Source organism: Alexandromys fortis, unplaced genomic scaffold, assembly GCF_014885135.2.
Source record: "Alexandromys fortis isolate MF-2015 unplaced genomic scaffold, M_Fortis_MF-2015_v1.1 scaffold_13, whole genome shotgun sequence".
NCBI classification, from domain to species: Eukaryota; Metazoa; Chordata; class Mammalia; order Rodentia; family Cricetidae; genus Alexandromys; species Alexandromys fortis.
The window spans coordinates 11,122,225-11,138,236 of record NW_026067908.1 but is presented as its reverse complement, the minus strand read 5'-3'; the positions used below and the strand labels follow the sequence as shown (position 1 = coordinate 11,138,236).

Below are 16,012 nucleotides of genomic sequence, written 5' to 3'. Positions count from 1 at the left end.
CAAAAATGAGGTAGGATTAGTTTTCTGCACCATGGATAGGGGCTCATGCTTGCAACCCTTGCACTCATGAGGCTGAGGCAAGGTCAGGAGTTCGAGATCAGCCTGAGGTACATAGTGAGACACTGCCTCAGGGAAAAAAATTATATATATATATATAAAATATTGAGTGAGCACAATTTCAGAAGTGTTAGGACATTCGAAACATCAATGGGAGTCTATAAATTTATGTGGGTATTTTGGCAACTCAGTGGCGACTTAGATGTACATTTGACTCAGAAATTCCATGTATCCACACCTCCAGCAACACGGGCACAAGACTACTTGGTCTAAGGTGTGGTCGCTGCATGTCCTGCCTAAACAGCAGAATGCTTAACTCAGGATACAGTGGCTTGATGTTTCAAGTGTTGATGAGGTAATTGCTCTGTTTGTTCTTTGTGTCATGCTAAAGCAGTCTTTTGCCTCCCCCCCCCCTTTGGATTGGGGTATATGAGTTATGGAAAATAACGCATATTCCATATTCACTGGATTGCCCTCCTGGTTCTATGCTATGTCTCTGAAGTTCTTTCTATCTCTGTTACTCCTACCTAATCTTTCTAATCCACACACCCCTACTCTGGAACATGCAAACCCCATCGAGGCTGGACCCCGACATAGTAGTACATTTTGTAATTTATCATTTCACTTTTTTTTGAATTCAGCCACAGCAAAGAAAGCGAGGACTGAGTTAAGAATTCCTGGCTGGCAGTGGTGGTATATACCTTTAATCCCATTACTTGGGTGGCAAAGGCAGGCAGATCTCTGTGAGTTCAAGGCCTGCCTGGTCTACAGAGCAAGTTCCAAAATAACCAGGACTACACTGAGAAACCCTGCCAAAAAAAAAAAAAAAAAAGACAAAAAATTCCTCAAATGAAGACCACTGTTCTATGTAGACCTGTGAGAATTTATACATATATAAGTTTAATCCTATGCTACTTATAAATAGTCAGTAGGCTTATAGTATTTCCCATGAATGCTAATGCTTTATGGTCTTACCATATGTATATATGCCTATAAAACGGAATTATGCATTTTTTCTCTGACTTGCTGTATATATCATGTAGCAATAGGATGTGTTCCAAAACATTCACAGATCTACAAGTCTAATGACTATATTTATGTTTTATACATTTGTGTACTTGTATGGATGTAGCTTTTTATCCAGTTTGACATCTTTATCCCAGACATTAAAAAAGAGAACATTTTATAAAAAGGTGAGGAAAAAATGCTTACCATTACAGCATTCTATCATAGAATATTATTTTATCTATGCAAAGATGTGTTACATTTGTTTATGCTATGGAATATTACTTTAACTGTGTTAAGGTGTGTTACGTTTGTTTCTGCTTCATTCGTTCAGTTATGAAAAGATGTGTTACATTTGTTTCACCTTGCTTGCTTAAGGCACCTGATTGGTCTAATAAAAAGCTGAATGGCCAATAGCTAGACAGGAAAAGGATAGGAGGGGCTGGCATGGCAGGCAGAGAGAATACATGGGAGGATGAGAGAATGTAAGAATAAGAGAAGAGAAGAAAGAGAGGGACACATGTGGGGCCAGAAGCTAGGCAGCCACCAGCCAACCAGATACAGAAAGCACGAAAGTAAGACATACAGACAGAAAGACGGTAAATAAGGCAAACAAACAACAATAAAAAAAAAAACGAGGCAAAATGTAGAAACAGATAAATAAGAGTTAAGATAAGGTCAGGCACTCATAACTAAGAATGAGTCTCCATGTCGTGATTTGGTATCTGATTTGTGGCTGAAAAGGAAAAGCCTGCTACAGAACACTGTTGTGGGATGTTTGATTAGCAAAAGGCACCGCCTGACTATTTTAATAAAGAGCCGAATGAGCAGTTGCTAGGCGGGAGAAAATAGATGGGACTTCTGAGCAAGGAGAGGAACTTAGAGTTATGATCTAGGCGCAGGAGAGACGCCAGGAAGATGCAGAGCAATGGAAGAGAGGTAAAAAGCCACGTGGCAGAATGTAGGTTAATAGAGACAGGTTAATTTAAGTCATAAGAACTGGGATCAAACCTAAACTCAAGGCCAAACTTTCATAATTAATAATAAGTCTCCGTATCATTTCGGGCCTGACAGTCCCAAAGAAAGTCTGACAAAAATATCCAGATACAGAATATATGTAATATGATTTCACTAGCATGTGGAATCTGAACCAGGGGGTCTCAGAAAAGCTGGAGGAGATTGGTGCTTCCCAGAGGCAGGAGGTAGTAGCGTAAACGGAGGCAGGGAGACAAGTGGATGGGTACTGATTTATAACTCTCCAGGAATGAGAAGTTCTGGGGCCAGAAGATGGATAAAGGTGCTTAGTACATAAAGTACATATACCTACACACACACACACACACACACACACACACACACACACACACATATACAGAGGAAGGGGGGGAGAGATTAAATGGTTTAAAATCTAGAACAAAGGCGGGCATAGTGGTACATGCATTTAGTCCCAGCACGTGGGAGGCAGAGGCAGGCAAATCTCTAAATTTGAGGCCAGCCTGGTCTACAAAGTGAGTTCCTGGACAGCCAGAACTACAGAGGGAAACCCTGTCTGTCTCAAAAAAGTGAGCTGGGGAGCTCGAAAGAATTTGGGATGTTTTTTTTTTTAATTTTTTTTTTGAATTTGGGATGTTTTAATCAGAAAGGAACCATAAACATTGGAGGAGACAGATAGGCTTAACCTGACTACGGCATTACACAATGCATGCTTGTAAGAAACTCCACACAAACCCCTATTAATGTGCATATTCATCTAATTAATGCAATTAAACAACACATTAGTGCTCTTACCATTAAGGGTGTTGATGTAATTTTATTTGCAATTAATATATATATACATATTTATGTACAAGTTTGAAAATGGATTTAAATTGAAAATATTAAATGCCTCTTATTAAATATAATAGCAGTAATGAAGAACTGATACATACAACAGTCTTGATGGATCCCCCAGAGGCTGAATAACAGAAGCCAGCACCAAAAGCAGGAGGGGCTGGGCCTCAGAATAAATCCATGTAGTTAAACTTCTAGAAGATGCAAGGTGAATCTGTAGAACAAACGATGCAAGCTGGTTTCTTTGCATACTTTTTCTCTTTCTTGAGCCGTGTTCAGGCCCATGGCTAGGGCCACCTGACTACCCGCCCTTGGAAAAGATGTGGGTGACGAGACCCAGAGATGGGAATTACAGGGTGAGCTGTGTCGTGGGGAATGGTTAGGTTAATTTGGGACAAAATTTGTTCTTAAAGCACTTATTCATGGCACAACACTAAACATTTAAGTTCATCTTTCTACGGTGTGGGTAGGAGAGGGATGGACCAACTATTGAGAGGCACTGGGGGATAGAACAATGTGGTCATGGGCATGAAGCCATTTATCATCCAGTTTTGGAGCCTGGACACTCATCCCGGGGTTAAATGGCTTGCCCAGCATGCAAGAAACTTCAGGTTTACTTCCCAGTACAACAGAAACAAAATGTCCAGTTGTGATCTCTACATGCCAATGTCACTCACTCAAAACCCATGGCTGTCACAGAATACCCTACATGAACAAAATAAAAAACGAACTGAGCTCAGTCTGGTGACACACGCCTTTAATCTTAGCACTTGGGAGGCATAAGCAGGTGGACCTCTGTGAGTTCAAAGCCAGCCTGGCTTACAGAGAGAGTTCTAGGCCAGAGAAGACTACATAGTACGACCCTGTCTTAAAAAAAAAATCAAGTTAAAGTAACTAGTGGTGTTTCATGATTAAATGTTTTAGAAATCAATTTTGCCCTAAACTAACCTAACTGTTCTTTTTTTAAAAAATATTTATTTATTTATTATGTATACAATATTCTGTCTGCGTGTATTCCTGGAGGCCAGATGAGGGTACCAGATCCCATTACAGATGGTTGTGAGCCACCCCATGTGGTTGCCGGGAATTGAACTCAGGACCTTTGGAAGAGCAGGCAGTGATCTTAACCTCTGAGCCATCTCTCCAGCCCCCAACCTAACTGTTCTTAATGAAACTTCTCATCCTGTCCTTCCCATCTCTGCATCTCCTCTTTCTTCACTCAAGTCTCCACGAGAAGGAGCCAGGCAGCCTTCCTTACTCATACAACTGAACACAGTAGTAGGAAAAGAAAACATATGCAAAATATGTCCAATGCGGGCACTGGCTGGAGTTTTCTTTGCAGGAGAATGAGTTGGAATGCCCAAAGGTCGACCCCACCCACGGGACAGAGCTGCCTAACGTGCATTGCCCGCTGGCTAACCGGTGGGCATATGTTCAGCCATCGGGAGTCAGTTTACAGAGCCAGGAAGCAGAGCAGATGAACAGGAGAAGGACACCGGCTCAGCCCTTTAATTATGGAAAGGATGGAAAGGGCATAGCAACACAGCAAACCGGCACGCAGCTTGGGAAGGAATGGCACAGCCTCCGCACCGTGGTCTCCATGGCCTCCGGAAGGCAATGGCTTTTCCAGATCGAGTCTCTCCTTCTCATCATGTAAGAAACTGTGATGCAAATACCGAGATGTTTGGCAAGGACAGAAGCCAGGCAGGAGGTGGGGAAGAGGAGCAGGGTTAGCAGCCCTCATCCCAGGCTGACGACTGGAATTCCAAACAAGGGATAGGAACTTTCAGCCAAGTGAAGTGTAAGGTTGGAAGTGTAAACACTTGGCAGAGTTACAAGGAGCTCGTGAATTCATGCATTAACAGTGCCTGGCATTAAACAGCCTGCAGGGAGCCACGCCCCAGAAGCGGCAGTGGCAGAGGATGAGATGGGAACAGGACCAAGCTGAGTTTCAGAGCAAAGCTTTGCAAACATTTTTTAAGTTAATTTTACTTTTCCAAGAGACCATTCTTTTTCAGCAGGCAAAGAGAGAAAAATAATGTGTTTGTACAATGCTGTCATATTGGTGTTTCCTCCTTTGAATTAGAGGTGGCTGGTAGGAACAGGCTGGGGACCTAGCCCATCCCTGCTGTGACAGCAGCTAGGGCAGTCAGGAAGTCAGCATCCAGGGAAGAGGTTATGGGGACTATCCTGTGTCCTTCACCTGTAACCCAGCCATCCCCAGCTTACAGTTACTCTAACTTGGGCGGTTCTCTCCAATCCTCCCCATTCCGTAAGCCTCATTTATTTGTGGATGACTCTAGTGTCAGATAGTGTTCAAATCTATGTGAGCACTTAAATTAAAGGAGAGAGAGAGAGGGGGGGGGTATAAACAGTCATATGCCACACAATGATGGCCACACAGATGGCCATGATCCCATCAAATTATACACCCTAGTGATGTCATAGCCATCTTAGCTTATGTGAGTATATCCCTTGACATCCACACCATTGATAAAAACCATCGAAAGATGTCTTCCTCAGAATGTATTCCCATTGCTCAGGAACACATGACTATAACGTAAACTTTGCCACTTAAACCTTTCTAAGAGTGCGGTTCCGTCATGCTGGGAAGATCTGCAGTGTTGTGCAACCGCCACCCCTACTTATTTCTGAAACTTGCTCTGCATTCCAGTTTCCAGATACTTCTCACCTCCCCAACTTGCAAAATAATTCCATAATTAAGTGTGAGAGCCAGGAAGAATTTGGAGATCTCATCCAAACGTGGATAAATAAGGAAACTGTTGACATTCAGAAAGGTTTTGCTCAAAGTCACCTAGCTAGATGCTGGCACAGCTGGAGCTCAAATCCAGACTTCTTGACCCTTTAATGGAGAGTTTGGGCAGTGGGAGAACTGGCTCTGCTGTGCTCCCATCTCATCCTTTCCCGACCTTTTCCAGATATCCGGATGGATTAGTAAAATATAGATGTCATATGCCTACCAAGGCCTAAGGTACAGGGCAGACATGCTATCAGTGTTTCGTGGGTGAATGGGTCAATATCCAAGCCTGGCACAAACAAGGACAGCCGAGTTTCGCTTATTACTGTCATATAGTCACAAGTAAAAAAAAATTGGAACTGTAAGTGAAGTGCTATCTATTAGATATGGGGGGGTGGAACAGGTTTGGAGGCAATGCTGCTTAATTTTGTGTGTCGGTTTAACTGGGCTTTAGGGTACCCATATATATATTGATCAAATGTTATACTGGGTGTGTCTGTGAGGACATTTTTGGTTAAAAACCTGGATAGATCAACTCTTGAAGACAGAATTCTACCTTCGTGACCACATTCAAACTGGACTGTATTTGATTTCTTTTGTTTCTGGTTTTAGACTGGAACCAGAACATTGGCTTTTTCTGGGTCTTGAGCTTCTTGGCTCTCCTGGCACTCTTCAGGCATGTACTAGAACTAAACCTTTGGCTCTTCGGAGTTCCAGTTTGCTGACTGACCTGTAGATTTACTGGCATGGGCCACTCCTTCTGATAACTCTCCATGAACATATGTATGTGAGAATCATTGAAGACTATGTCCTTGGCACCTATCATGGTGCCTGATATGTAACAGATAATGCATAGAGGTTTTATCACATAAGCAATAGAATACATTGCTGTGGGATAATGCCCTTGTACACTGTAAAGATTTGCCACTCATATTGGCTTAATAAAATGCTAATTGGCCAATAGCCAGGCAGGAAGTCTAGGCATGGCAACCAGACGAAGAGAATTCTGGGAAGAGGAAAGGCAGAGATGCAGTCACCAGCCAGACGCAGAGAAAGCAAGATGAGAACGCCTTTCTGAGAAAAGGGACCAAACCACGTGGCTAATCATAGACAAGAATTATGGGTTAATTTAAGTTATAAGAGCTAGTTAATAATAAGCCTGAGCTAATAGGCCAAACAGTTTATAATTAATATAAGCCTCTGTGTGTTTCTTTGGGACTGAATGGCTGTAGGAACAGGCAGGAAACAAACTTCCAGCTACAATACATCATGAATTTCCTGCTTTATATTTCCTCCACAGCCTAGAATATTGACACTATTGAAGAAAATCCTACAGAAAAAACACATGGTGTGAGGTGGGGAATTGGGCAATGGCCCATGAAATCATTTATCTGCTTACCCATTCAACAATCTATCAATGCAGCGGTATTTTAATTGTATACTGTCTACCAAGCAGCTCTTGGGCATTAAACACATGAAGAACATGAATACAGAGAACATGTGTACAACAGTATCATAACTGTTCCCAGAAAGACGGTGCCTCATGCAGGTAAGCTAGTACAGTACAGTGGGAACATGTCAATGAAATATCTTATAGATATTTCAATTTCTTCCAAAGAATATATACTTATGTGGGAGAATGTGCAAGTTTTATGTTCAATGTCAGAGTTAACATATATATTACAATATACATACATATATATATACATATATATATATATAGAGAGAGAGAGAGAGAGAGAGAGCAAGTGGTGTAGACAAATGCGTGAAATGTCTGTGTGCGTTAACGGTGGCTTTTAAAATTGTGTCATGAATGTTACAGATATTTAATGTTCTCTCTACTGTCCTGGTTTCGTTTTTGTTACTGTGATAAAACACCTTCATGAGAACACTTCCAAGGCAGAAAAGGTTTATCAGCTCATCATTCCAGGTTACAGTCTGTCACTGTAGGTCTGTCATAGGGCAAAGAGTTTAACACAGCTGTCACATCATCACCGCAGTCAAGAGCAGAAAGAGGATGAACATGTGCGTGCTGCCTCCCACTCAGCGCCCTCTCTACATGTGCCTTGTCCAGGATCTTCCTCCCAAGTGATGCTGCTCTTCCCAGCGGGCATGTCTTCACACAGCATGTGAGGCAATCGAGGCAGTCCCCAGCACACATGCCCATAGGCCAAACAGATCTAGACAATCCCTCATTGAGACTCCTTTCCTAGTTGATTCAGGTTGATAATTAACAGTAATTATCACTGGGCTAGAGAGATGACTCAGCAGTTAAGAGCATTGGCTCCTCTTCCAGGGGACCCAAGTTCAATTCCCAGCACCCACAAGGCAGCTTATAACCATCTGTTACTCCAGTCCTAGCAAGCTCTTCTAGCTTCTACATGCCCTGCATGACCGTGGTGTATAGACTTGTAAGCGGGCAGAACACCTGCATACATAAATAATAAGTTAAAAATTTTAAAGTAACCATCATATCTACATGTCTTTATTTTCCATACTGGTTCTTACTTTCTTAGTTTAATAAACAAAGAGGATGTTTTGCCATGTTATTTGAAATGCATATTGCTTATCTTGCCATCTAGACAACTTGCCTAAAAGTGTCCCTAAACTTTATCCCTAAACCCACAGCATCATGGAACTGACTGCTGGTACCCATGGCCATCTCTGCAGTTTTCAAGGGCAGCAGAATGAGCTGCAGGAGGCCAGAAGGCAGTTGGGCACAAGGGGACTCAGTAGTGAGTGTTGATTCAAACTTCAGAAGCCTGACTCTGAGTTGTTTATTTTAGGTGTGTTTAAAGACAGCACAATCTGGTGGAAACTATTCTTGTGATAATTAACTCAGTCCCACATGCAGAACAAAGCATAACTGAACGTCTTTGAGGAACACGGTGAGTGAAATACCAATGAGACATGGCAACATCAAAAGTCTTTGTAAAGTCCATGTGACACTTCCCATCAAGATAGCTTCTACAGACTGGCTGAGACAAACAAGTCCATGACAATGAGTCTAGAAGAATATCCAGTGCCGGGAGATCTTTGACTCCACAGATGGTGCAAAGGTCGCCAGGCTAGTTAACATGTCTGCCCCAGCCCTCTGGGTGGAAAACAGGTTTTGCCTTCCCTCCCTTGAAGGAATAACCCTGTGTGACTAACTTCCCAGGCTCCCCTAGTGCATGTCTGTGAGCAGAAAGACATCTGTGCCCCCATGAGAGTTCAAAACAAGCCCATCCCCTTGGCTGTAGTCCATTGGTCCAAACCAGGCATTTGACCCAACCTAGGCCAATCAATTACATTCCCTGACAATTTGGAGAGTGAAGTGGTTTCCCAATGAAAAATTCCTTCGAACAGAACAAGTAAACAGGAGGGCTGCAGAGCAGCCATATTCCCTGCCTTGTAGACTAAGAAGTACAGTAGACTCCGAGGAGAGAGGGAAGGTGCTGATGTGAAAAGTGAAGAGATGGCTCAGAGGTTAAGAGCACTGACTGTTCTTCTAGAGGATCCGGGTTCAATTCCCAGCACCCCACATGGCAGCTCACAACTATCTGTAACTCCAAGATCTGACACCCTCACACAGACATACATGCAGGCAAAACACCAATGCACATAAAATAAAATAAAATAAAATAAAATAAAATAAAATAAAATAAAATAAAATGAGAGAAGGGACCAAGACACAGCTGAGTTTCCATGACAACTATATGTGTTCCCTCTGTCCTTGATGAAGTCGTGAAGCCCTACACTTAAATCTGAATATTTATGTCGTATAGTTTGGGGCTGGAACTTGCTTAGTTGGTACAGTGCTTGCTGCACAGATCCCAGTACCTGTGTAAGAGCTGGGCGTGGTGGCAAGCTTCCTATAGCTCCAGCACTGGAGACAAGGAGGCTCTGCGAGACTTGCTGTCCAACCAGGCTAGGCAAATCAGTAAGTTCCAGGTTCAGTGAAAGATGCTGTCTCAAAATAGAGGGTAGAGGGGAATTGAGCAAGATACACACTGTACCTCTGACACTCTGTGTTTATATACACATATATAAAAAAGGAACAAAATGTTGGGTTTAATCTGAATCAGTTAGCTTTTGTTTATCTCCTTTTTTGTTGTTTTTGTTTTTGAGATAGGGTTCTGTAGCATGAATACTAAAAACCCAGAGACAGACATTGGGGTTCAGCCTGAAGATCAGAAAAGCAAAGCAACCAAGCCACTAGAGAGCTCTCACCTCTAAGAAATTCTCAGACTGAAAGAGCAATCCTACCTCCACAAATCCTCAGAATAAGGCTGAGCTGAGAGCTGACTCCTCCTGTCTTATAGTCCTGGCATTGGGGGCGAACTAGTGTGGCTACTAGGATTAAAGATGTATGCCACCACTGCCTGGTCTGTAAGGCTGAGCAGTGTGGCTATTTTACTCTATCTTCAGGCAAGCTTTATTTATTAAAACACAAATGAAATATCTCTTCAGGACTTCTCTGTGTAACAACCGTGGCTGTCTTGGAACTTGCTCTGTAGACCAGGCTGGCCTCGAACTCAGAGAAATCTACCTGCCTCTGCCTCCCAAGTGCTGGGATTAAAGGTGTTTTCCACCATCACCCAGCTGTTTACTTCCTTTAAAAAATATTTTATTTTATGAAGCCTGTTCTCATTCTGTAGCCCGGGCTGGCTTGTAACTTAACATGTAGCCTAGGCAACTCTGAAACTCGGGCAATCCTCCTGCCTTTAGCTTCCCTAGCGCCGAAATTATAGGCATGCGCCAAAACACCCAACCTGAGCTTTTGTTAATTGAAACCAAGAATTCTATGCATGCAAACATCTTTAGGTAGATAAAAGTAGGCACCTGGTTCACTAAGAGGCTTACAGAACGGTACTGATCTGTGAGAACAAGGATAGTATATCCCAACTTAGCTCCAATCACCTGGCCAACCTTGGAGCCAACGGCTAACTACAGAGCCTGCTCTTTGATGGGCAAGAAGAAGTGAGTGAGGGTCTACCCTACCTTTGCTTTTAAGCTTGCCCTCTTATCAGGGTTGATGAGAAGGATATTTTTAATCCTCCCTCCATTTCCTTTTATAGGAAAAGGACTCCATACAGGTGGCTGGAAATTCCACAGTCATCTCATTGGCCCTCAGATGCACTTGTAATTAAGGACCGGTTAAATGTTGGCTGGAAACCTCTTCACTGCTTAAAGGCTTCATTGGAACACACAGTTTCTCCTTGAGGGAGAAGAATTGGGGGACTCGAGAGACAGTTAAGTATACTCGTTGCTCTTGTAGAGAGCAGCAAACCTAGGCTCGGTATCTATCCATCATCCATATTGTCTTGGGGTTTCTATTACAATCATAAAACACCATGACTAAAAGCAACTTGGAAGGAGAGAGTTTATTTTGGCTTACAACTCTCGGGTGGTGTCTCTGTCACCAAGAGAAGCCAAGTCAGGAATTTATGGCAGGAGGCAGGAACTAAAGCAGAGAGGGGGGAAGACGCTGCTTGCACGCTTGCAGAAAACACAGTCTGCTTTCTGACACAACTGGGGACCACCTGCCCAAAGGTGGTACCACTCACAGTGGGCTAGGCCCTCCCATATCAATCATTAATCAAGAAAATTCCATACAGGCTTGCCTGCGGGCTGATCATGTACAGACATTTTCACAATTGCGATTCCCTCTTCTCAGATAGATCTAGATTTGTGTCAAATTTACAAAAAATGAACCACTATACACATGGAGGCTCAAAATGTCTGTAACTCCAGTTCCAGGAGATCCACACCCCACTTCTGGCCTCTATGAGCACCACACACACACACACACACACACACACACACACACACACATATACATGCAGCCCAAACATTCACACACATAAAAGAAAAATAGATATTTTGTGTATCTTCCTCGATTCCTTTCTACCCTATATTTTGAGACATGGTCTCTCTTACCCAACCTCTCACTGATTTGCCTAGCTCTGGTTTAGTTTGTGGACCTTAATTGTAGATGATATCTGAGTGTTATCAAAACTACTTCCTACTGTTCCTTAGTTTGGGTGCCCAAAAGCAGCCATAACATACCAGGTGCTGCCAGGCCATTTCTCCGCCTTAACTGTCATCTAGAGTTAGAGGAAAGTGCAGAGTCACTTTCCGCAAGGCCACGGCACCAAGCGTGTATGGTGTATAAATAGGGTCACTTAGAAAAGCACCGGCTGTTTTTACAGCGATGAAATCAGGTCAGTCGCTAGAGTTTTCAACAACACCACGGTCTGACTGTGGAAACGGGAACATATGTTTTGAAGTTGTGAAGCCACTTGTCTCAACAGCATCCCTCAATGCTTTATTGGCGTGAAATCTTCACCAGGAGTTATCTGACCTACAAAATCTAATCAGAGATTGCAAGACCTCTCGGGAAATTGTGCCGCCGACTGCCTTCAGAGTACAATGTCAGGCTCTTAACTAATGGATTAGACTACTGATCTAAAGCACCTCTACCATGACCCTGTTTTGAGACCTCAGTGACGCCTCCATGGCAAGAAAGCAGAGACCTTGCAAACGTAGCCACCATGTGTTTAGGACACACACACACGTTTAACACTCAGGGCACAGACTTCTAATTTTTGCCCAAACTGAGCTTTTTAAGGTGTAAGCTAGTCCTCATGCCCTATTTCTCTCTAGAACCACGCAGGTAGTCACAGAGCCTTGGCTACATGCCAGGTGGTAAGAGGACAGAGTCTGTGCCCACGTAGACTTCCGTGATGGGTGACCTTCAAATTGGGGTCAGAAGGGTGGAAGTCACAGTCACACAGAACAGGAAAAGGAAGGGAGACAGGTGTTCCAGGTAAGCGAAAGTCTATAAAAATGTCCAGATGAGGCAGCTGCTTGAGCTACAGCTTAAACACATGCCTGTCCCGCGTGCTGTTATTTTCTATGGGGGATGACATTTTGACATCTCTTGGCGCTAAACAAATCTCTAAAAGTTGGAAACCACATGCCTGTGAGCAGGCCTTTGTAAGGCGATTCAACTGATCTGGGATCATATTCCTAACCAGTTCTTTGCACCAGGCAATCCAGGTTCCCATCCCCCTGCTCTAAGTCATGCCAAGACCACGTACAGGACAAAGAGGAGCCAGTCCTATATTGAAGAGTCTGTCCAAATATTAAAAAATAACCAGACAGCTCTGAGTTTGCTTATCCCACCTTGCCTTTCATTTCCCACTGTGTCCCCATTAAAGCCCCTGCCCGTGCTTTGCCTTGACCCCTGACACCAGTCCCATCTGTGCCGTCTCATCAGGTGGGGCCTAGTTTCTCTCTTAGGAGCTGGGAAGAGCAAGCTTTCTTTATAGGAGCCTGCATTTTCTCAGCAGTTGGCCTTGCCATAAAGAAGATCTCCAACACCTCTCCCCCTCTCTCTCTCTTAAATCTGTCAGCTTTATTTCCAAACAGAAACCTCTAGTCGGTCTGCATTAAACTGTGGTGGCTCAAAGTTTCCAAAGCATCTTTAACAAACGGAGGAGCAATGTAAAATGCTGTGCTTTGGTTTGTGGCTCTTTACTGCAGAATTTCTTCTTCTTTTTCCAACGTGAGACGCTTCTTAGAGCAGACCTAGCTCAACCTGTTACCAAAATGAAGAAATACTATCAGGATAAATATTGCTGAGAAGTATTTGCAAGTATACCACTAAAATATTTTTCGTGTAAACTTTCAAAAGGCTTCCATATTAATTCCACACTTCACAGGGAAACTGTAGGAACAGGGTGTCCGAGTAGCCTCACTGAGCAGGAAAGCTCTGAAAAAAAAAAAAAAACTCTATTTAGGAACCTCAGAGACAGGCCTTCCAGTCTAAAGATGCAGCTAACAGCAGGCCCTGAGATGGATTGTGTGCAGCTGCTGAAGAAACAGAACAGTGACAGAAATGGCATTATATGGCTTCTTTGTCATCTGTTGTCATATTTATCAGAAGAGTAGAAAGCATTGTTCTTTCTCCAGAAGGACAATGTACGGACATGGGCCCTGTCTAAATAGCATTCCTATAATGGACTCCTCAATTAAACATACTATACAACACCATTAAGAAAACATTCAACCTTATTATTCCACGTAGCTAGTATTTTCATTCATCACTAATTCTAAGGTGCTATATTGTACCGCCCGCCTGTACTATGTGACAGTACGGTACAACTCCTGTATTGCAGCACCTACACTATAGGACCATTCGTGAGCCGGGCAAGGGAGATTTAAACACACAGAGACACGGGTCATCCTTGAAACAGGAATGCCCCTCTTATTGTGTCCAGGGGCAGCTTATATAGGGATTCTTAACTGATAGCCATGCCCCAGCCAAACCCACCAGAAACCACTCCCCTGCCATCAGGAACTCCTGAGGGTCTCGTGCTCAGAGCAGCTGCAAGCATAACACGTTGTTTACAAGAAATTCAGGGTCTGGGGGTTCACAGCTCCCAACACTGTATAAAGGAAGTAAAACACTGGATGTAGTCACCTAGTTAGTAGCGGACGTATCACCTACAGAGCTTTTTAAAGAATGTAGTCCATGGGGCTGGAGAGATAGCTCAGTGGTTAAGCGCCCCTGCTGTTCTTCCAGATGGACCTGGGTTCAATTCCCAACACCTACGTAATGGCTCACAACCACCTCTAACTCCATCTCCAGGGGATTTCAGTTCTCTTCTAGCCCCTCTGGGCATTGCATACATTTAGTACGCAGATATACAAACAAGCAGAAAACCCATCCATACACATAAAATAAAAATAAATAAGTCTTTTTTTTAAAAAAATGCAGCCCTGGGGTACATTCTTCAAAATTCTTCTCCCAAAGCCTCGGGTGGAGTCAAGGGGATCTTAATCTCTAGAAGTTTCCCCGACTGATTGTGTTACGGGGCATGTGTAGGAGCCAGTGGTCACAGACAGTCATCCTGTCCCCTAGAGTCTCCTCATCCCTAGCCCATGCAGACAATTAACAATGGCAAGCAATCCGAGGAGGGTGGTTTCATATAGCCCATCTCCTTCTCATTGCCCAGCACAGAAAGGATGCTGAGTTTATCCTCACTGAATCACCTGACCCTGGGGAAGTGGGAAAATTTCGTTCCCTCTGTAAATGAACTGACCTCTGGCCCAAAGTGCTCGGCTAGATAAACACTGTGGTTATCCTGAGCCGGATCACTGCTGTGTGGGAGAAATTGAACTGGAGAGCCAGACAGACCCAGGTCTAGACACTGTCTCTGCCCTCCACAGACAGACACCCCACCTCTTTCACGCCGCTTCCCCACTGGTTATGTGGAGAAGTTGTCACCCATTTAAGATAGCTGTAAAGATTAAGTGGGAGAAGGTGTGCAAGGCTCTTGCCAACATGGAAGGGGCCGATCATGAAAATTATCTGCATCGCCGTCTCCATTTTTCTCCATGCAGAGCTGGAGAGCGTGGCTGTGTAGTGAGAACATGAGAAGCCAGATTCTAAACCACAGATATCCTGCCCCAAACCCGGCCAGCCTCTGGGTTACCACAAGAACGACAGCCGAAATGAAGCACCAGCCAGTGCATTGCCGTGGTGACTCTGTGCTGGTCCTTGGCTTTAGGAATGAGCACAAGTAAGCAAGCGGCAGAGAACAAACTGCTGGAACACATTGTCACACATTTGGTGGCTGGAAACCCTGAGAACACACTCTCTCGGAGCTCAAGAGGAAGGTGGCAGCTGGGCACTCTCTCTGAAGGCTCTAGAGAGCAACCTCTCCTGGCCTTTCCCAGAGGCTGGCGGCATAGCTGCTGTGTCTGTTTCCGTCTTCGTATGGCCTCCTCTCTGATCTCAGTGTCCTCTGCTCTGGAGTACCAGTCACTGGATAGAAGTTCCATTCTATATCCAGAAGGACCTCGTCTCAGGAGTCTTAACTAAGTACACATGCAGACACTGTCTCCAGATTGTGGTAGGTTCTGAAGTTTGGGGAAGATGCAAATGGGGTGGGGGTGGGGGCACACTATCAAGCCACTACACTAACTATGATTCAGATTGCAAAATATCCCCGGGTCTGTTCTGTATTCATCCCTGAATAATACCATCTTTGATTTAAGGAGGTCAGGGCAACTAAGAGTATGCTCACATGACCAAGTCTCTCTCTCTCTCTCTCTCTCTCTCTCTCTCTCTCTCTCTCTCTCACACACACACACACACACACACATGTTCTATGAAATGAAATAGATGTGATAGGGGTGGGGGCACACTATCAAGCCACTACACTAACTATGATTCAGATTGCAAAATATCCCCGGGTCTGTTCTGTATTCATCCCTGAATAATACCATCTTTGATTTAAGGAGGTCAGGGCAACTAAGAGTATGCTCACATGACCAAGTCTCTCTCTCTCTCTCTCTCTCTCTCTCTCT

The 16,012-nt window shown here is 43.8% G+C and overlaps 1 long non-coding RNA gene across 1 annotated transcript in view; it reads left to right on the top strand.

Moving 5' to 3' along the window:
* The first annotated feature begins 10,719 nt into the window (after positions 1-10,719).
* The window catches only part of LOC126497904 (uncharacterized), a 6,726-nt gene continuing 1,433 nt past the window's right edge, over positions 10,720-16,012 (top strand). Inside the window, exons 1-2 of the long non-coding RNA XR_007590715.1 lie at positions 10,720-10,884; positions 15,044-15,555. This is a non-coding gene — a long non-coding RNA (uncharacterized lncRNA). The remainder of the gene's footprint in view (positions 10,885-15,043; positions 15,556-16,012) is intronic.